Raw genomic sequence first — 23,175 nt, 5'->3', positions numbered from 1 at the left:
ATTCAGCCCATTTCACATTTGACGATTTTCAAGAACTTCCAGAAGTTCAGATGGTGGTAGCTAAAGGACCCATGAGCCCGAGAGCGCAGGTCTCCTCAAAATTATTAGTTCGTGGGAGGCTTTGGGCGCTTCAAAGCCGGGTATTCCATAGGTCAGGAGAAAATGGGGGTGGGGTTAACCCTTTGGTTCTTTCCTAGACGACTTATATAGGTGTTCTTAAAGTAGTCCGTTAACCCGGTAAAATCCTTGTCAAGATCCTACTGGAGATCTTGGAAAGCTGACACAACCTCGCTAATGGGAAGAAATGCCAGAGATGGTGTTATCCGAACCTGCAGAGAAAACTTAGTGTTACCTTTGTACCGCTCATGGAGCCCAAGGGCCTTAACTTTTCAACAGATGCTCTGACACAGGTGGAAGAACAACATTTTATATTCACTGTAGGAAACGTCAAGTTTCAGGCATTATTTGCCGCAAATTCAATATATACCTTCAGTGACTGGCGAGAGGGTGAGTTCTGTGCCTCTTATCTTTTCCAACTGACGGGTGTATGAGGCTTAGAATTTATTGGAGGGGAAGATATAAAAGGGACGGTATTTCTATCAAGAAGATGGGATGGTGTAAAACTGATGAAAGCACAGTTGAGTGATTTGGGGAGTCACATCTATTAACCAGTGATTGGACCCGTAGATAGTATCCGGCTTTCCCTGGGTTCCAAAAATAGGCAAAAGATGAGAATCCCTTACACCATTCTTAAAATTCATGAAATTCTCCTCGTTGTCAAGTTCCCTGAGATTGTCAGGTTTCGGAAGGAGGATATTTGGGGGGAGAGCGGGGGGATACGCTGAACCCCAATGATTTACTAAAATGACTGTCACGAGCTAGAACGAGCAGAGTTCCTACTTCAAATCAAGCAAAAAAAGAAAAAAACAATTGAAAACAGTATAGTACAGTAAACAAACAATGATACAAGAAACATGGAAAATGGAGAACGAGGATGTTTTTTTTAAATACAATTCAGACTAGAACTAATTAAAATAAAATTTTATGTGGCTAAGAATCCCGAGGAGACATGATAGTACTATATTCAAATGGTTGTCAAGAGCTACAGTGATCGATATTCAAGCTTCAAGTCTAGGCAAAAGAAGAAGAAAAAAAGAAAGAAAAAGTACAACCAATCAAATAAACAAGACACAAAAAACAGGAAAAAAAGGGAGAAGACAGAAGCATAAATAAGAAAATCCAGAGAGCTGCACATTAGGATATATTAGTCTCTTTCGCTTGTCACTTTATCAGGATTGAATTTAAAGCAACCCCTAGAATCAGGTACCTACACAGGAGTTTATTTGGGGTAGGAGTAAATTCTTTAAATAATTAAAAGACAAAAAATTCCCGAGATTTCTGGCGCTTCTGAACAAAATTATCAAATACAAGTTGTTTTTATTGTAGCACCCAATATCTGTGGTGTTATGTTTCACCAAGATACATATTTCCAAAATTAGAGCTCCTCTCAATGCTTACCTCTGGGCTTAGAAGGACAACATCTTATGAACTTACTTTGCAATTAGGTATCCAAAGCTGCTTATTTAATACCAGGGTTTGTTCATTGACTTTGAAGGTACAAATCCATCTTTGAGCTTAGGAGGGCAGAAGGCACGTAGAGAGAAGCTTTCAGTTTTATCCCCGTTCCAAAATCTTCAGATTTATGTGACATCTTCTATGCTTTCTTATCTATCCCATTTAATTTTAATTCGTCTCCTTTTTGTGCTTTTTCAAAATTGTCCCATCCCCGAAAAAAATTCCAAATGGAGCTTAGAAAAAAAAGCATGTGCTTGCTTAGATGGCATAATCCTGTAAACGTTGTTTAGGGAAAGTTGCAACAATTTTCACTTTAACCCAGTTTGTTCATCAACTTTAAACTTTGCAAGGTATCTGCCATACAGTCACGCTGTTACGCACCAAATTAGTCTTCGGCATCCTTTATCAATTAATGATATGCAGCTCTTCATTACATCAATTTATGACTGATCTGGCTATTGATCAAAGTCGAAAATGAGATAATGGTTCTGCTACACATTTTAGTAACCCCACCTAATAGGCTTTTTTCAAAGCTGATTGGGGCAGGTCAACCAATATTGAAGGATACACGTCGCAGATATTTTCTGGATGTCATTTAGCTCCAAGTCGCGTCTTTTTGAAGTGAGAAAACAATAAGGAATGAATATGTTCTTTTTAATAGGAAAACGTAATTTATACTGCTTATGCATACTAATGAATAAATGCATAACACTCAATTATTGGTAATATCGATTTAGAGAATTCATTTCTTCAGAGGGGAAGGGGGCCAATTCTAGTGCCGGGTATTTTAGAATGTTTCAGAGGGGAAGCCAAGGTTTCTTGTGGGGGCCCTTGGCCTCTCGGTCATTTGTCCTCTAAGGCTAGGATCGGCAAGGCCAACAATATAGCGTAAAAAACAGAAAACACATCAAGGGGGGGGGGACATTGGACAAAAAAAGGGTCATGAATGCATAAAATATCACAGAAATTGAGGCTAGGATGGGCAAGGCCAAAAATATAGCGTAAAAAACTGAAACCACATCAAAGGGACATTGGACAAAAAAGGGCCATGAATGCACAAAATACCACAGAGATTACGTAGAATGACAACTTTGGATTCGAGGTTTTCATAAAGAACAGGGCGCACAGAAATAGGGAAACATCACCGATGCCAAACATCTTATAACCCATATTGCACATTGCACAAATTGGCGTCGTGACTACAAGAAATGTCACCGACAGCTCATAAAATAGAGCAGAGATTTATAGAAAAGAATCCGAGACTCCCAGTAAAAAAGAAGAAGTTATAGGCCTACACATTAAAAAAAAGGTATAGAGTTACCAAGAATTGAAAAAACTAGTCAAGAAAGCTTTTGGGTCGCATCTACGCACACGGAGGGCCTGGACAATTTAAAGTTAAAACGCGCAGAATACATGAAGATTCACGGTCTAAGAAAGTGGTTCTTTTTGGCATTAGTTTCCTGTTTAAATTTTTTTTTTTTTTTAAGCTGTTGGGGCAATCTACGCATACAGAGGATACCAAAATGTCAAGTTAAGACAGATTATCCACAAGGATTCAGATACTTGGGTGTTCCCACCCGCAAAGATCGAGAAAATTCTTTTGATCCACTATTGCCCTACAGTTCTGGCTGCACCCCTTCATTTTTTGTGTATGTATCTCATTTATGTTGTGGGTGTTTACCAAATTAAAGAACTGGCGATAATTATAATGATTTCTGTCGTTTTTTTGTTTTGTGCCTTTTTTGTGTAGAGGAAATGCAAATTTCTGACTTAAAAACAAAATTCCAGAGAGGGCTACACTTCAGGTATATAGAAGGCTTTACGTTTATAATCATGGTTTCAACCACAAGGGTAGGTTATTTAAATAATTCTATGCTATGTTTATTGTCCTTATCGAATTCCTCAAATTCAAAATACTTATGAAACTTCAACATTACCGGTTTGGTTATAACATAAGATAAGATTTATTCATAATCAATTAATCATACAAGAAAATACATTGTGCTAATCCCCCAAAGGCTCCTAGGCCTGTAAACATTAACCGATTATGTTTCCAACATTAACCGATTAACCTAAATTTACCGATTTGGTTCCTAAGTGACACTTTCGGAACCAAATCGGTAAGGATAAGGGTAAGGTCTTGTTCATGGGGGAAAGGGTTAAGGTCTTGCTATGTTTATACTGAAAGCCGTAAACACGTATTATAGCTGTGAAGTAGTATATTTATTGAAATTGAGGCTTTTGCGCAACGGGGGAGAGGAAGTGTCCAGGAGCGAGCCCCTCTGAAATCTCGTAACTCTGTGGGTTTGCGTAGTTTTTTAGAATCATTCAGCAATACAGCCTGTTTCTTTTTTGACAAATTTGGCCCTCATCCAGAATACGGAAATTCTTTTGTACATGTCATTTTCTGACGATTTTGCAGGGATCTACAAATTAAAAGAAGTGTTTCCTTAGATCAAAGTATGAAAATACTCCTAGATATTAGCCCATTTTAGCATGTACTCCCCCGTATTGTCCCTGTGCATAAATATGACCCAACACTTTCCAAACAGTTTAAATAGAAATCTAGCCCCTTAAAAGAAGGGCTTTATCAGATATTGTGAATCCTCGTGTAATTTAGCAAGTTTCAACCTTCTCCATATCCTCCATGGGCGTAGCTATAACCAAACTGATTGGGAAAAATTCAACAGCCATGTCTTTTTTAATTCTTGGTATATTTTCGTTTTTGGTGATCTTTATTGGGAATCTCCGCTATTTTTCTTGGAATCTCGGTTTTATTTGTGCTTGCTAGCGATAGTTTTTGGAATTGTTGTTGACATTTCAGCATAATCGGCTCTATTTTTGTAGTTCTCGCAAAATTTTTATTTCATATATAGGTTTTTTTTTGTTACAGAGAATTTCGATTACTTTTTTAACAATCTAGGCTCCATTTTTTTTTCTTTTCTTGGCGATATTTATTGGACTTTCAGTGATAATTCCTGCAATCACGGCTCCAATTTCTACAACCTGGGGTCAGGGCCGTTTCCAAGATTTTATGTTAAGACGAGATTGCTAAAGTAATTTTTGTTCGTAGAGAAATATGAAGAAGAAAGAAGACTCTTAGCTACAGCAATATTTCAGTATGTAGCTATATTTTATAAACATGCAGGTAACCTGTTGTTCTTATAAAAATTACGGCTCCAAAGTTTTCATTCTCACTCCTGCCCCCAAATAGTGTAATCACGGGTGAAAAAAAAGAACTAGGTAGCAAAAGCAGCAATTTTGGTTGTATTTTGTGTAATCTCTGTGACATTTTGTGCATTCTCAGCTCTTTATGTCCAATTTTGGTGAAAAAAAAAGACAGAAAAAAAATACGATAACAGCTAAGTGGAGACAGCCGAAATGTGTTTCGTTTTCATGATAGTAAAAGTAAAGATATATAATTTTGTAATTACAACATCAAGAATAAATGTTGATGAAATTAATTTGCTCATAGTCAATAATTTATTTGCTGATGCTCAATACATTTTTTTTTATCAATAATGGAAAAAGCTTTTACATACCAAGTGCTTTAATTATTGTCCAAACCACAATTGAATTTTGTGTGGTTTTCTTTATTAGCCTACAGTTCGTTGTAACGAACTGTAGGCTAAGTAAGGAGCGACCCAGGTCAATAGTAACCAAAACTCTAGAAAACAGAATTTTGATACCAATAGATACATCAAAAGAATTTTATTTTTTGCTGATTCCCAATATATACGTTTCGTCAAGTTTGGTCTTACCCATCAAAGGTTGCGAGCCTGAGAAAATTTGCCTTATTTTAGAAAAAAGGGGGAAACACATCCTAAAAGTCATAGAATCTTAATGAAAATTACACCATCAGATCCAGCGTATCAGTAAACCCTACTGTAGAGGTTTCAAGCTCATATCTGCAAAAGTGTGGAATTTTGCAGTTTTTGCCAGAGGAAAGATCACGGATGCGTGTGTATTAGTTTCGTTTTTTCCCAGGTGTGACCGTATCAACCCAGTGGTTCCAGAATATCGCGAGAGGGGTCATCCGAATGGAAATTAAAATTTCGATTGACCTTTTGAGTTTACCAAAAAAATAGCCTAAAAATTTAATAACTATGTCTTTAAGGATTACTTAATCCCCCACAGTTCCCGGGGAAAGGGCTGCAGCTTATGAACTTTGTCCATTGTTTAAATATAGTATTGGTTATTGGGAAGTATACAGACGTTTTCAGGGAAGTGTGGGGTTCTGGTGGGGGGGGGTAGGGGAGGGCTTTACATGGGATGATCTTTCCATGGAAACATTTTTCATGGGGAAAGTGAATTTTCCATGAAGGGGCGCCGGATTTCCCAGCATTATTATAAAACGATCAGAAATTAAATAAAAAACAAGTTTTTTTCAACTGAAATTAAGGAGCAACATTAAAACTTAAAACAAAGAGAAATTATTATGTAAATGAAGGGTTCGCCCCCTAGTCAATACCTCGCTCTTTACGCTAAAGTTTCTTTGTACTTTCAAAAGAGCTATTTATTCTAATTAAACAGCCTTTGTGATTCAGGAGTAACTCTGAAAGAATTATAACTAAATTTGAACTTTAGCGTAAAGAGCGAGGTATTGACGAGGGGCCGAAACCATTCATCTACGTAATAATTTCTGTTCGTTTTAAGTTTTAATGTTGTTCCTTACTCTCAGTTGAAAAAACTTGTTTTTTTATTTAATTCATTACTAGGCTGATCCGGCTGAATTAGCTTTCGTTTATCGATCAGGAGTTTAAAATTTTTTGAAGCATCTCTATGCCGTTCTGACAACACCACCCTTTCTTATTTTATTTCTCATCATATTACTCTTGAATTAATGTTTTAGCTTGTTCAAAAAGTCTAAATTTTTTTGGCTTTTTAGAAGTTTTTTTTCTTTTTCTCTATTTTGAGCGAGATTGATTGAGTCTATTCAATTTTTTTAATCTACTTATTTTTATTTTTGTATTGCATTTTTTTCTCTTTCAGAATTATTGAGTAAGTGATTCGTACAGGCCAAGGGATCTTTGTGTGAACGGGTTGTTTTGGGCGCTTGACTGAATGACCGTATTTCAAACAGTGGGATGTACGAAAAGTGCGGTTCAATCCTGCTTTTCAGGGTTATAATGACAGAAAGGTTTGCTAGTACACGTGATGTGGATGAAGGATGACAGATTGTCAAAGATTGACCTTTTCCATCAACCGTCTAGGGCTTAACGAAAAGCAGGTCGTCCTCGGTTTAGGTGGGAGGATGTTGTGAGGGAGGATTTAACAGAAACGGGAACGTCCTGGGAGGGTGTAAAGAGGAAGACCATGATAGTTTTGACTGGAGGATGAGCGTACGCAGCTGTGTTGGCCTTCGGTGGCTTGTTGCTGCGATGAGTTGTCGGCAGCAGTAGTAGTAATAGTTTATTAAAATGCGCATATGAAGCGTCTGTTTTCTTTGGGATGTTTGGATAATTTGCAGGTCTTGCCCCTGGGAGTATATTTATGATAAAACTCTTGATATCGCATTTGATTTTGGATATTCCAATCACTGTGATGAAATGGCTATCATAAAATTGTATTTGACAGCACGTGAGGCCTTAGGAGTACCTATGTACACATGGAGTTTGGCTTGGGGCTCCTCTTTAATCGCTTTAATTTTTAAATAAGGCGCTGGAACTTCCAATTTGTGTTTCAGCGGAGCCCTCGTAGACATTTCTACGACCATCCTCTCTCTGTGATGAGACATGTAGAAATCTAGAAACGAATGTCTGAGAAAATTGATTGCTGTTTTACCTACTACATATGATTTTTATTAAGATCATTTGCTACGTTCAACAAAAGGGTAGTTAGTATTTTCTTTCGGAATTAGTCCGAAACACGGGATAGCTCTTTCTATAGCCATGAAACAAGAGAACTCGACAATTAGGAGGAAAACGGGACTTTCTCCTCCCCCTCCAAAAATCTTCCCCTGGCTGTGCCACTTACCTGCTATATAACAATTAGAGAAATTTTCCTGCAGAAAGGGGTATTTACTTTCTTAATAAAAATTTTCACACTGATGTTGTTCTTGATTGGCAACTCGTATCTTAATAAAAGCTACATATTTGGAATCAGTATGAGGGCTGGCTAAAATCTTATTTTAACATTGCACGATCCTGGCCTTTCTCCTACAACGAAGCAATGAAAAAACAGTCGACATAGTTTGCGTAATCTCCAATCAGACACTCCCTTGTTTCATTTCTAAAGTGGGAGCAACTTTTCAATCATGAATGACATGTTCAATGTTTATTCATATACAAACGAAGTTACAAACATTGCGACTTATTCTTTGTTTATATGTAAATTTACGAACAAATGTTTAACAAAGATTTGACATAAGTTAATTTTTAAAGAAATACTATTAGCACTTCAAATTATTCCGATTTAAAATTTTGTCCACAGCTTGAATTTAGGCAGCATAACTAGTTAATCAACAACCTCCTCGCAACTCAGGCCCACAGAGCACCCACACAAATAAAAATCACACAATCACCCTCGACAAATGCCCACCATGCTTGTAATCAAAACTATAAGTTAACAATGGACGAATTTAGTAACTTAAAGACCTATTTAACTATATGGGGCTGTAACATAGTAACTATATGGGGCTGTGGGGGCTATGATATCTCCAAAGGCATAGTTTTGGGATCTTCCAACTATGCTGAACAAAATGGCTATCTCAAAGTTTTTATCTAATGATATTTGGGAGGAAAGGACGTGGGAGGGGGTTAGTTGCCCTCATATCTTTTTGGTCACATAAAAAGGGCAACAGAACTTTTTGTTTCCGTTCAAGGAACCCTCTACCGATGTTCTAAGACCATTGGTTCGATACGATCATCCCTGGGGAAAAAAAACAAACGAAAAAAAAATAGAAAAAAAGAAAACACCCATCCGTGATCTTTTTTCTCGCAAAAAAAAAAAAAAAAAAAAAAATCTAAATTCCACATTTTTGCACACATGAGCTTGAAACCTCTACAATAGGATTCCCTGATACGCTGAATCTGATGGGGTGATTTTTATGAAAATTCTTTGACTTTTAGGTGGTATTTCCTCCTTTTTCAAAAAGCAGGCGGATTTTCTCAGGCTCACCGTGTTTTGTGGGTAACACTAAGTTTAATGAATCTTATATATCTGGACTCAACATATTTGCGTTCTAAACAAAACCCCATCTCAGGGTGTCTTGACGAGCTCCCAGCTAGACATGACAACGAGTATTGCATAGCTAATATGGCATTAAAGAAGTCCGGAATCAAAGAACGGTAACCACATGTTTCATAAATGGTGTTTGATTTCCATCAAGGTATTCATGGTTTCATTTTGTTTATCAGCTTACAAATAGGAGACTAAAAATTCATTAGGAGCATGTTAAACTAAAACACAGTATATTGTCATTGCTCATTGCTCACTCAGTGAGCAATGTCACATGCTCTCACTACAATTTTGGAATCTCTCGTTTTTCAAAAATTTCTCAATTTTTGAAGGACCTTCGACAGATAAGCCTCGGGTGTTTTCTGGGTCGGGAGTTTAAAGTAAACCTTTTTAAAGTCTTGTATAGTAACTGTATATACTATGGAGAAAAATAAAACACTATAATTGTGTTTTTAAAGCACCATTTTGATTTATTTAAAAGATTAGCTCTATTTTTAAAAATAAAATCGTAGGCTAAAAATGGAATAAAAGTCCAGATACGACAATTACTTTGGCAGTTTTTATTAATACTAAAATGATTTTCCGACAATGTTTGCTAGAATTTGAAAATGCATTTAGCCACATAGTAAAATCAAAAAATTAACTAAAAATGTGCATCACCCGCCCATAGATCTCCCCCTACTAATTTTATCTCCCCATACTTCTACTGCTTTAGCACAGCAAATTGCCTTAGGCATTTTTTTTAATTGGCCTGAGGCTATTCCCCCTGACAGAGTTCCAAAAATAAATGTTTTAGAAAATTAAGGTGCTCCAAATTTTGGTCAGATCAGCTACAGTATGCTCGGTGCATGCAGTGAACGAGCCTTCATCAGGACGACAACTGGTGACTGTGTTTTGTTTTGCAATGCTTATGTTGTAATTTACACTCAAATTTGTAGTTGATGATTTCAGTAACCTGAAATACCCTTCCCCTGGGTATCCCTTGCGAGGGAGACTTACAGATTTAACCCCACATTTAGGGTTTGAACCAAACCTGCTTGATGGACCAAGTGGCTATTTATATAAAAACTAGCCAAAGAACTAGTCGGACGACAGGCATAAAGAGGGCGGAACCATGACGCATACCCTTTTCTAAGGAATATGGAAAATGTGTTTGCCCCTTCCCCCAAACATTGAACTTGAAGTCCCCTTACACCCCCTCCAAAAAAGCTTCTAAAAGTTCCTACCTAATCCTACTCAATTCCCGTCGTGACACAAATCAGAATAGTATCATGTATACTACTCTTCAAGATTTTTATTAAAGCTACAGGCTGTATAATGCGAGATACTCGCCAAGCTTCAGTTAACCGTTGTAGAACGTCATGCAGTTATTTTTAGAACTGAAGATTAATGATAGGTTGGGAATCAAACAGTTCGTGGTAACGAACTGTAAGTAAGGAGCGACCCGGCTCAATGGTAACCGAAACTCTAAAAAACGGAATTTTGATACCAATAGATACATCAAAAGAATCAAATTTTAATTCTGATTTCAAATATATAAGTTTCATCAAGTTTAATCTTACCCATCAAAAGTTACTCGCCTGAGAAAATTTGGCTGATTTTCGAAAAAAGGGGGAAAGACCCCCTAAAAGTTAGAGAACCTTAATGAAAATTACCCAATCATATTCAGCGTATCAGAGAACCCTACTGTAGAGTTTTCAAGCTCCTATCTACAAAAATATGTAATTTTCCATTTTTTGCCAGAAGAAAGATCACGGATGCGTGTTTATTTGTTTTGTTTTTTTTTCTTTTCCCCAGGGGTAATTGAATTGAACCAGTGGTCCTAGAATATCGTAGGAGGGCTCATTGGAACGGAAATTAAAAATTATAGTGCCAATTTTAAGTGACCAAAAAAATGGAAGGCAACCAGGCCCCCTCCCACGCTCATTTTTTGTCAAAGTCATCCAATTAAAATTTTGATATAGCCATTTTGTTCAGCATAGTCGAAAATCTAATAAATATGTCTTTTAGGATGACTTAATCCCCCACAGTTCCCAGGGGAAGGGACTCTTCTTCCGCTCGAAATTCTCTAGTAAAAACATTATGAAGCTTTTTATTCAACAAAAATATGGTTCATCTGTACTTTTCAGTTGCGAAAAGTCTCACCGTGTTATGAAAGAAGTGTAACTTCCAACAAGAAGAATAACGTCTGTAGAACTAAGTCAGAAGTGAAGCAGTTGGATGCTATTTAGGAGGAAATAAGAGACTCCAGTTACACCCAATGGAATACCAATAGCTAATGATGAAGTAGGATACCAGGTAGTAGAATTAGATCGGGAAAACTAGTTAGTCTCAAAAACTAGCTTTCTGAAGGATTACTACCTTGTCTTCTTTGTATGATTAATCATGAATAAATCTTATTATCCAATCAATCATAGCAATAATTTTGTTCTTTTAAAAGTTTCTACTTATTCCTTTACTTTCATCAGAAACATTGCTTTTTAACAGTAAAATCTGTTCGTTTACAGGTTTAAAAAGTATCAAACAGCTCGTGGTAACGAACTGTAAGTAAGGAGCGACCCTGGCTCAATGGTAACCGAAACTCTAGAAAACGAAACTTTTATGCCAATAGGTACATCAAAAGAATCAGATTTCAATGCTGATTTCAAACATATAACGTTCATCAAGTTTAGTCTTGCAACCGATCTAAAAGTTGCGCGCCATGAGAAAATTTGGCTGAGTTTCAGAAAAAAGGTGGGAAAGACCCCCAAAAGTTATAGAACCCTAACGAAAATCCAGACTTCATCATTCGAACTTATCAGAGAACCCTACCGTAGAGGTTTCGAGCTCCCGATTCGGCAATGTGGAGTTTTGCATTTTTGCCGAAGTTGTAACAGATCTACGGATGCGTCTATCTATTATTGTTTTTTTGTTTTTTGTTGTTTTTTTTTCCTAGGGGTGATCGTATCGAACCCAGTGGTCCCAGAATATCGTGGGAGGGCCCATGAAGCGGAAATTAAAAGTTCTAGTGCTCTTTTAGTGACCAAAAATGAAGGGCAACTAGGCCCCTCCCACACTTTTGATCGGGTGACTTTCCCAAAGTCACCCGATCAAAAATTTGGAGATAGCCATTTTGTTCAGCATGGTCGAAAATATGATAACTATATCTTTTAGGATGACTTAATCCCCCGAAGTCCCCAAGGGGAGGGCTGAAAGTTATGACTTTACCCAATGTTAACATATAGTATTGGTAATTGGGAAGTATACAGACGTTTTCAGGGGGGATTTTTTCTGGTAGGTGGGGGGGGGGGTCGGGGTTGTATGGGAGGATCTTTCCTTGAAGGAAGTTTTTCATGGGGAAAGGGACATTGCTATGGGTGCCGGATTTCCCATCATTATTAAAGAAAAAGATCAGAAATTAAATAAAAAAACAAGTTTTTCAATCAGAAAATTCAGAAGTGGAGCAACATCAAAACTTGTAACGAACAGAAAATATTACGCTGCATGATTGTTCCCAGCCAACTGCTTCTTTAAGCCAAAGATTTTTTAGTACTTTCATAAGAGCTATTTATTCTAATTAACGGTCTTTTACCAAGGGGTCATCTTTAAAGAATTGAAAAAAAATTCGAAACTTTAGGCTTAAAAGAGCAAGATATTGACTAGGGGCGAACCCCTAATATATGTATTAAAATTTATGAATATAGAAGTCTCGTTACGTAAGCTAATTCGTAGGTTACGTATATGAAGGAAATTCAAAGAATTGAAGATATGTAGTGAATAGGATTTACGGGAAATTAACGTGTTATTATTATTGCATTTTTTCCTTAATTTTGAACTTATCATCTAGAAATTTGGCATCTTTAAAGGGCTGCTCAAAAATTCTTTATGAGGTGGGTGATAGGGAGGTTTTGAACAACGAATTCACTAAAAATTTGCTTGTAAGCATTTTTGATAAATGTTTTATGAAGTCGGAAAGTGCAATTTTGGGGGGAGGGGTTCACGCCCTCTGGCCCCCTTGATACAGCCTTGATCCTGATTGCATTTTAGGAAAATTGATTATTTAATCATATTATTATGAAAAATACAAGGCTAAAACGAGGAAACTCAAAATATAGGCACTGCTCTCATGCCCCTGAAGAGCTGAAACGTCAATGTTGAGCAACAAATTCATGTGCACAATTTTGATAGGGTGAATGAGGTGCAAAACCTTAACTGCAAAACTTCTCATGGTTACTCATTTCAATGCCCCAACGATAAATTTCCAGCGTTTGCTAGAGTTGAGTATAGAATTGAGATTCAAGCTTCTTTTTGGGAATTTTCCAGAAAATTGTTTTAGTGCTTTACTTTTGCTATTAGGAATAAAGATTACATAGTATTCATCACCATAGCCTGAATAGTTTTGATATTCAGAGTGAGCATCTTTTTCTCTATACAGTCTGTTTTTTTTTCTTGCCACTTTACTATGGGGACTGGGATGGACTGCTTTCGAAGGAGGGTTGGAGCACCTGGTGCAAGGATCTAATCGCTAGCTTATTGGTGCCATATGGCACCACAGATGCTGGTAAGTGTTGCTAAGCTAATTGATAACAGTAGTTATACAGTTGTATAAAGTTTATATAGGTATACAGTTATTTGTAGTTACATATGCGCATAAACATACACATTATCTCGTCACTATTCCTGAATAATTTTTGAATTAAAAAGAAAGCATTTTTTTCTAGGCAGTCTCACTTGTTCTCGGTTGGTTACGAAGGGTACTGGGAGGGGACTGGGGAGGTGTGAAGCATCCAGCCACTGATTTTCAATGACAAAGACACAAGCAGTCCTGATATTCAGTGACATAGCCACATTGCACTGGCGCTGCCAAGAAAAGGTTATGGTAAAGCATTAACCATGTTAGCGCTAGTGTCTTAGCTTTTAAATAGTAGGTCTTGGACAGTTTTCATACAATTTTTCAGTTCCCCATTGCTGCTGGAGAAATAAAAGAATTGAAAAGAGACAGTATTTCAGACATCCTAGGTACATTTCTGAAAAATTGTGTTCATATTTGACTCTTTGCTTTTAAAATAAACATATCATTTGTCATCCCAAACTCAGTTGTAATGTTTTTTTTTTTATTTGACAGTCTTCTTAGAATGTGCTTTTTCAGTTTTCACAAATTAAAGAGGTTTTTTAGGATTTTCCAAGAGAAGGAGAACAATCTGGTTGAGGACGTGAAACATGAAGATTAATGGCACCCTTCGTTTTAGGCTTTCCCAGACTGTAAAATCTATACTATGGCGAGCACAGCTTTATATGCTCATCCATAAATTTCGGCGATGGCTTTATCAAGGCTATTCTACAAAAAAAGGAAACTTCCAATGTGATCAAGAGCTTTGAATTGTGCCATTAGGAAAAATACAAATATTGACCAAATAGCTTGAAAAAAGCCTAATTTCGTTTTTTTTTAAATTATGGAAATTATCCAGATGCGCCACTACTGCCGAACCACGAATCTTCTCTTTTTTTCAATGTCTTTGCATTTATTCCATAAGATATCAACTGTTACTAGTTTTATTAGTAATATCTTATACATTATGTTCCGATACTAGGCTAGTACCTATGTCACATAATTCATTCATAGTAAAAGCTGATATGATTGTGGTTTGTTTTAATTACTGATATCTTTGGCTATAATTTCAAAGTATTTTTAGATCTGATGTCATATTCCATTATTTTTTTGGCTAATTTAAGTGCAATCATATAAATTGCCATTGTTTTGACAGACTTGCTTGAGGCCAATAATTATATATCAAATGCATCAATAGGTCTGATACCTAAGGATTTGTTCTGGTGTCTCAGTAGCAACAGTGTTTGGGGACAGAACAATTGGGTCATTATTATTATTTTTTTATTTTTTTATTTTAGATGATTTTTTTATTCTTCTCTGTTTCTAAGACTTAGACAATTACTAGAAGACGCTTATATCAATGTTAACTTTGAAACGAAATATTTCTTTAGCTCAAGTCAACTTCTCTATGGCTCCAGGTTTGAAAACATGGTCTGGTTGATGAGTTGATTTTCAGTCATAGCAGGATTTTCAAATTTAAGACACAAGTTTTCAAATTTTATCTTATAAACTAGGATTTACTAAAGTTATAAGACTCAAACAGTTTTTAAATTCATTTACTTGGGCTTAAGTTTCAGCTTAACTAAAAAGTTAATCAGTTCAAGTCAAAGGCAGAGAAATCCATAAAATGGCACTAGATTTCATGACCCAAATGGTGCTGATCTCTCAGCTTGTGGCTCTTCAACAGGAGTGCACAGAGTACAGAGCCATTCTGTGCTTTCAATGTGGTTCCTGAAGAACAGGAAAGGGTATAAATAGGGTTCAACCTACCAGGACATAATTTAGTTTGAAGTTTTCATCTGCCCAAAACTACATCTGGAGATATTAAAATCCTCTCATCTAGAACTTGCCTTTCTTGGTTTAAGTTTTTTATGGTTTAAGTTGGGACCATTGCCAGACTCAAAAGACTTTTAGTTTTTTATCTGCTTAAATTTCAGAGTAAAGAACCAATTTTGCAGATTTATGCTTTGTTGTTTCTACCACAGTTGAACATTTAAGAAGACCGTGACCGGGGGTGAGGTTTTATGACACTCTCCTCTTCCCAAAATTCTGTCTGACTCAAAACACAAGTTAACCCACTTTTCGATATTTTGGTGCCTTTTTAGTGGTCCCGTTCTAGTAGACTCCTGCTTCATTTAGTTTTGCCTTTAATTTTAAGATGATTTTGCAGCTAATGTTTTGGCTTTCGACTGCGTAGGTGCTACGATATTTTACGGGGTTCTACCGCCCAAAACACCCCCCCTGAAAAGACCCCCGGTAATATCTTCCCAAGAAATTTGCATTCCCGCAATACCAAATGTCCGGGAAAAATCCTCTCTCCTCTCGTTTGAACCCGAAATATCTCCGCCAGTGGAAAATTTGAGAATTTCATTTGAGGTTATTTTTTTTTTAGTTCATTTTAGTTTCTTTTAATGTCTGTTCTTTACGCTAAACTTGTTCATTAACTTTATTTTTTAAACAATAAAAATCCTTTAGCGTAAAGAGTGAGGTTGAGGTAGGGACAGCCCTTTTTCATATATGGAATAATTTCTGTTCATTTTGTTTTAATATCATTCCTACTGCCAAAAAAAACTTGTTTTTTTTTAATTATGACAAAAAGTAATGCTTCAACATCAGCATAGTCTGAAGGGGCAACTCCTTTTTCATATACGTATTACTTTGTTCGTTTTAAGTTTTGATGTTGCTCTTCTTTGAAGAAAACTTGTTTTTATCCAATTTTACCTTTGACACACTGAACCAAAATAATGGAAATCCTCCAATGTGGGTGACAAGCACTGGGACAGGCAGACCTCGTCTGAATACCACAAGCAAAGAGAATGGAGAGACAAACACACAAATACATAGATCTCCAGAAACTGACAAAGAGATGCACTGGGACATGCAAGATACCGCCCAGACACACAGGCTTAGAGAGTGAGAGAGGACAAAGTATACAAATATATAGATTCTACATGTGCAAACCGACAGCCATTTAGGCACCGGGGATATCTACAGCGGATCTTCATAAAAAAGTTATGTACAATCATTCTGCATATTATAAGTAAGAACTGCTTCTGACCCCAAATGTTCAAAAATCCCCATTTCCTCCTAATGTGCAATATATGTCTGTATTGCGGCATTTATCTATTCCGTGACCTGCTTTTGTCTCGTCTCACGTTAAGCTGAAAGAAACTAACGAAGAAATTGGTTTGTTGCGACATAACGTAAACTTGAGTGAGTGGTTTATAATAATTCCAGCACCAAAAATTTTCAACGGAAAAAAAACCTAATTGCGCCAAATTTGGAAAACCTTATTTTCAATCGGCTCGCGACGAGGCTTTTCCACGTGCGGTATTTCGCGGGGCCCCGCGGGGATATTTTCCAGAAGGTAAAAGATGCGGTCGGACAGTTTTTTATCAATAGACACAGAATTTCGTTTGATCTAATGAGCTTTGTACAAGATTCGTCACTACTTGGTTTCTGTAATCAGTTTTTTGCTTTGGCTCATTGTTGAAATTTCAGAGTTATGGCAGAGGAACACCTTAATCGTAAAAACAAAACATTAGCAATCCCAATGTTAAAATCAGATTTACACCAGATATGGATGGATACATTTACACAAATTCCCCACCAAAGTTTGAAAGTCATTTCATTACAGGGGAGGAGTAGAAAGTAATACTAACAAAGGAACTTACGCCTTTTTCAGCGTTTAAATATTAATTTTTTATTCAAATTTCAGTATCCAATTTTCTTTATTTATTCTGGATCCGTTTATTCTGGTCGTTTTCTCATATCCCTTTAATCTATATTTACATAATTTACCTACGTTTCTTATATTCTTCATACGATTTCCGTCTGTTTATAGAAAGGAATGTATATAGAGGATGGGTTTGGACCCTTCCCTCAAAATTTTTCACTATTTTCAAATTTTTCCTTTTTCTATGTGATTCATTCATTTTTACGTTCTTTGGATTTTTAATTTTCGAAATTTCATGCGAAAGTCATGTTGATATTCAACATATTTTTCACCTTCGGACACATTATTCCCCCTACACTTATTTTTCTTGACGGTTTTTTTATAGGCCCATTTAAAGCAAAAAGGCGAAATAATAAAATCACCGAAATTCTGAAAAAAAACTAAATTATGATGACCTGTGGCGTATACAATTGGAAGTCAAACTAATTTAATTTTGGCGAAATGAGGAACATGACAAACATTATTAATGCAGGTTGCATGTGAAACATTGTGGGAACAAAATGGCCATGCGTCTTCATAAAATGGTTAATAATTATCATTTGCATAAATTATGTTTATAATTTATAAGACTGTATAAATGTGGGGATTTTTTATTATTTTATTCGTGAAATCTCCTTTATTATTATTTTTTTTCGAGCAGTCCATTGTTGGAGAAGACTCAGTCAGACGGATAAGAATATAAAAAGATCGGTTTGTAAGAAATTTACTTTGAAGTAATTATCCTTGCGACGCGATTAGAATTACAGATTTCGGAGAAAGAGGTCAGATCAAATGAGTAATGAGTAACGTTGTTTTTAAATAACTTATTAGCTTACTGTCAATTTACTTGTTTTACTAATATACTGATTACTTGAGGGCTTCTACTTGTAATATCCTGTCTGTTTTTTTTAAATACCCAGATTTTCTTTTTTTTTGCCTTTGCGTTAAGAGTCTAGATATATATTGCCCATGGGGGTAATGAAATAAGAAAATACAAGTTTTTAAACTGAAAAGGATGACATTAAAACGAGCAGAAATTATTCTGGTATATGGTGGGCTTTCACTTTTTTACGCTAAAGTTTTTTATTGTTTTAAAAAAACAAAGTTGTGAGAATGCGTCAAACTTTAGCGTAAAGAGCGAGGCGTTGGGGAGGGAAACTTCGTTCTTCATATATGAATGTTTTCTGCTCGTTTTAAGTGTTAATGTCGCCTCTTAAATTAGCTTTAAAAACTTTTTTTATTTAATTTCTGATCGTTTTTTAGTTAATGCAGCTTATTTTTGGCTCGTCATTGAATAAGTAATTGCATAAAAACATTACTTTTCTTTGCTAAATGGCTGTCTCTAGTTTGTCTTTGACGTAATTTGCAATCTCACTTACGCAACGAACTTCTATATTCGTATATTTTTCTCTGGCAAAAATAGCATGTTGCAGATTTTTGCAGATATGAGCTTGAAACCCCATGTAATAGGGTTTTCTGATACGTTGAATCTGACGGTGTGATTTTCATTAAAATTCTTCACTTGTAGGATGTTTCCCCTCTTTAAAAAATCGAGTAAATTTCTCTCAGGCTCGTCAGCCTTGGATGAGTAATACTAAACTTAATAATATATATATATATATATACATATATATATATATATATATATATATATATATATATATATATATATATATATATATATATATATATATATATATATATATATATATATATATATATATATATATATATATATATATATATATATATATATATATATATATACATATATATATATATCTAGAATCAGCATATAAATCCATTCTTTCGATACATTTATTGACATCGAAATTCCGTTTTTTAAAGTTTGGAGTACTATTACCGTCTCGCTTGTTTTTCTTTTATTGTTTTTATTACATGTATACATTATTGCAGGTATAAATTTCTCAAACAATATCACGCCCAAAAGTTGCAAAAATATCAATACAAATATATGAAATATTCTCCACTCATTTTTGGTTCTATCGTTAAGATTTTTCATTTTCAGTTGAAAATAAAATTTCATTTCCGATCGTTTTTTAAATACCTAATGCTTGAATCCGGCGCACCCTTCATAGAAATGTATCCCAATTCAAAGAAATTTCACGGAAAGATTCTCCCAAAGTAACTCCTCTTCCAAAATTCTTCAACCAGAAAAAATTCTTCCTGGAAATGTCTGCATATTTTCCAATAACCAATACAATATGTGTTTTTGTGAACTTTTACCTATTGCTTACATATTGTATTGGTTATTGGAAAATATACAGACATTTCCAGGAAGGATTTTTTTTCTGGTGGGGGGGGGGGCTGGAGGAGGGGGTTACTTGGGAGAATCTTTCCGTGGAGGACGTTTCTTTGGGGTAAGGGACATTTCTATGAAGGGTGCGCCGGATTTCCAAGCATTAGGCTATTTAAAAAACGATCAGAAATGAAATTTTAAAAAAACAAGTTTTTCAACTGAAAGTAAGAAGCAACATTAGAACTTAAAATGAACAGAAATTATTTCGTATATATTTTTTTAATTAATTTTTTTTAACTTTTAACGTAAAGAGCGTGGTATTGACTAAGGGGAGAACCCCCTCATATACGTAATAACGTATACGTAATAAAAAAAACAATAAAAGAAAAACAAGCGAGACGGCTCAATAGTACTCCAAACTTTTAAAAACGGAATTTCGATGTCAATAAATGTATCGAAAGAATGGGCTTATAATGCTGATTCTAGATATATATATATATATGTATATATATATATATATATATATATATATATATATATATATATATATATATATATATATATATATATATATATATATATATATATATATATATATATATATATATATATATATATATATATATATATATATATATATATATATATATATATATATATATATATATATATATATATATATATATATATAGTATATTATTACAAGTTTAGTATTACTCATCAAAGGCTACGAGCCTGAGAAAATTTACCTGATTTTTTAAAGAGGGAGGAAATATCCCCTACAAGTGAAAGAATTTTAATGAAAATCACACCGTCAGATTCAGCGTATCAGAAAACCCTATTACATAGGTTTCAAGCTCATATATGCAAAAATCTGCAACTATGTATTTGTTGCCAGAAGAAAAATATACGAATATAGAAGTTCGTTACGTAAGTTAATTTGTAAATTACGTCAGAACCAAATTTAGAGACAGCCATTTAGCAAAAGAAAAGTAATGTTTTTATGCAATTACTTATTCAATGACGGTGAGCCAAAATAAAAGCTGCATTAACTAAAAAACGATCAGAAATTAAATAAAAAAAGTTTTTTAAAGCGAAACTAAGGAGCGACATTAACACTTAAAACGAGCAGAAAGCATTCCGTATATGAAAGAGGCTGTTCCCTCCCCAACGCCTCGCTCTTTACGCTAAAGTTTGACTCTGTCTCACAACTTTGTTTTTTAAAACAATAAAAAACTTTAGCGTAAAGAGCGAGGCGTTGAGGAGGGGACAGCCCCTCTCATATACGGAATAATTTCTGCTCGTTTTAATGTCGCTCCTTACTTTCAGTTTAAAAAACTTGTATTTTCTTATTTCATTACCTACATAGGCCAATATATATGTAGACTCTTAACACAAAGGCAAAAAAGAAAATCTGGGTATTTAAAAAAAACAAGACTAGGATATTACAAGTAATTAGGAAGCCCTCATAAGTAATCAGTATATTAGTAAACAAGTAAATTGACTTGGTAAGCTTAATAAGTTATTTAAAAACAACGTTACTCGTACTCATACTGACTGACATCATATTGACCTCTTTCTCCGAAATCTGTAATTCTAATCGCGTCACACAAGGATGTATACTTCAAAGTAAATTTTCTTACAAACCGATCTTTTTATATTCTTATCCGTCTGACTGAAGTCTTCTCCAACTTAATGGACTGCTCGAAAAAAAAAATAATAATAAAGGAGATTTCACGAATAAAATATCCCAGCTTAAAATCCCCGGCATTTATACAGTCTTATAAATTATAAACATAATTTATGCAAATGATAATTATTAGCCATTTTATGAAGACGCATGAGCCATTTTGTTCCCACAATGTTTTCACATGCAACCTGCATTAATAATGTTTGTCATGTTCCTCATTTCGCCAAAATTAGATTAGTTTGACTTCCAATTGTATACGCCACAGGTCATCATAATTTAGTTTTTTTTTCAGAATTTCCATTGATTTTATTATTTCGCCTTTTTTTACTTTAAAGTATAGGCCTACTAAACCGTCAAGAAAATCGTAATAAAAATAGGTCATTCCAGGGGGAGTGTGTGGTCGAGGTTGAAAAATATGTTGAAAAAATATCCAACATGACCTTTCAGGTTATGGGGAAATTTCGGGGGGTTAAAAATCCAAAAACGTAAAAATAAATGAATCACATAGAAAAAGGAAAAATTTGAGGAAAAGTAGTGAAAATTTTGAGGAGAGAGCAAGGGTCCAAAAAACCCATCCTCTATATACATTCCTTTCTATAAACAGACGAATCGTATGAAGAATATAGAAGATTGTGGGTAAATTATGTAAATATATAGATTAAAGGGATATGAGGGGAAAACGACCAGAATAAACGGATCAGAATAAATAAAGAAAATTGGGATACTGTCTGGTAAGGGGCAGATAAAAAATTAATATTTAGGGGGCAGCAAAGAAACGTAAGTTCCTTTGTTAGTATTACTCACCACTCCTCCCCTGTAATGAAATGACTTTCAAACTTTGGTGGGAAGGGCGTGCCCCAAAAATAACCCCTTATATCCATCCATATATCTGGTTTAAAATCTGATTTTAGCATTGAGATCATTGCTAATGTTTTTGTTTTTACGTTAAGGTTGTTCCTCTGCCATAACTCTTTAAATTTCAACAATGAAATTTAAAGCAAAAGCTAGTTACAAGAAACAAATAGTGACGAATCTTGTACAAAACTCATTAAATCCAAACGAATTGTGTGTCCTATTGATAAAAAACTGTCCGTAAAAGGGTGACCCGCGCTTACCCTTCTGGAAAATATCCCCGCGGAAAATACCACCACCACCCCGCGGAAAATACCACACGTGGAAAATGCCTCGTCGCGGAAAATATCCACCCGTTGAAAATAAGGTTTTCCAAATTTGAGAAGTATATTAGAGTTTTTTTCCGTTGGGGGAAGAAATTTTGGTGCTGGGGTATTATAAGCCACTCACTCAAGTTTACGTTATGTAAAACTTGAGAACAAACCAGTTTCTTCGTTAGTTTGTTTCAGCTTAGCGCGAGACGAGACAAAGACAGGTCACGGAATAGATGGGAAATATATATTTTAGGCTATATATTTGCACATTAGGGGAGGGGAGGTAAAGTTTTTGGACATTTTCAAGTCAGAAAACAGTTCTTACTTTATAATATGCAGAATGATTGTACATAACACATTTTGCATGAAGATCCGCTATGCTTACATATCCCGGTGCCTGTCCTTGACGGTTTGCATGTAAGAATCTATATATTTGTATGTGTTTTTGTCCCTCTCTCACTCTCTAAGCCTGTGTGTCTTGGTGGATGCTTGCTTATCCCAGTGCCTGTCTTCATTAGTTTGTATGTCAGAATCTATACGATTTTATGTTTTTTTGTCTTTTTCACACTCTCGGATCGGGTGTCTGGGAGGATGTTTGCCTGTCCCAGTGCTTGTCACCAGAATTTTTCATGGAGAGAGAGATTTCCGGTATTTTCCCGGATTTGGTGGTATTTTTTCAAAAAAGGATCAAAAATTGGATATTAAAAAACAAGTTTTTTCAACTGAAAGTAAAGAGCAACATCAAAACTTAAAACGAACAGAAATTATTACGTATATGAAAGGAGTTGCCCCTTCCACAAGACCTTGCTCTTGATGTTGAAGCATTTACTTTTTGTCATAATTAAAAAAAAAAAACAAGTTTTTTTAACTGAAAGTAAGGGGCGATATTTAAACTTAAAATGAACAGAAATTATTCCATATATGAAAGAGGCTGTCCCCTCCTCAACGCCTCACTCTTTACGGTAAAGTTTTTTATTGTTTAAAAAATATAGTTGTGAGACA

The sequence above is a fragment of the Artemia sp. Qi Xiang Cuo genome, chromosome 3 (assembly GCF_049724085.1).
Source record: "Artemia sp. Qi Xiang Cuo chromosome 3, ASM4972408v1, whole genome shotgun sequence".
In the NCBI taxonomy this organism is placed as follows: Eukaryota; Metazoa; Arthropoda; class Branchiopoda; order Anostraca; family Artemiidae; genus Artemia; species Artemia sp. Qi Xiang Cuo.
The sequence above is the reverse complement of the archived record's forward strand: the minus strand, read 5'-3'. Positions refer to the sequence as shown.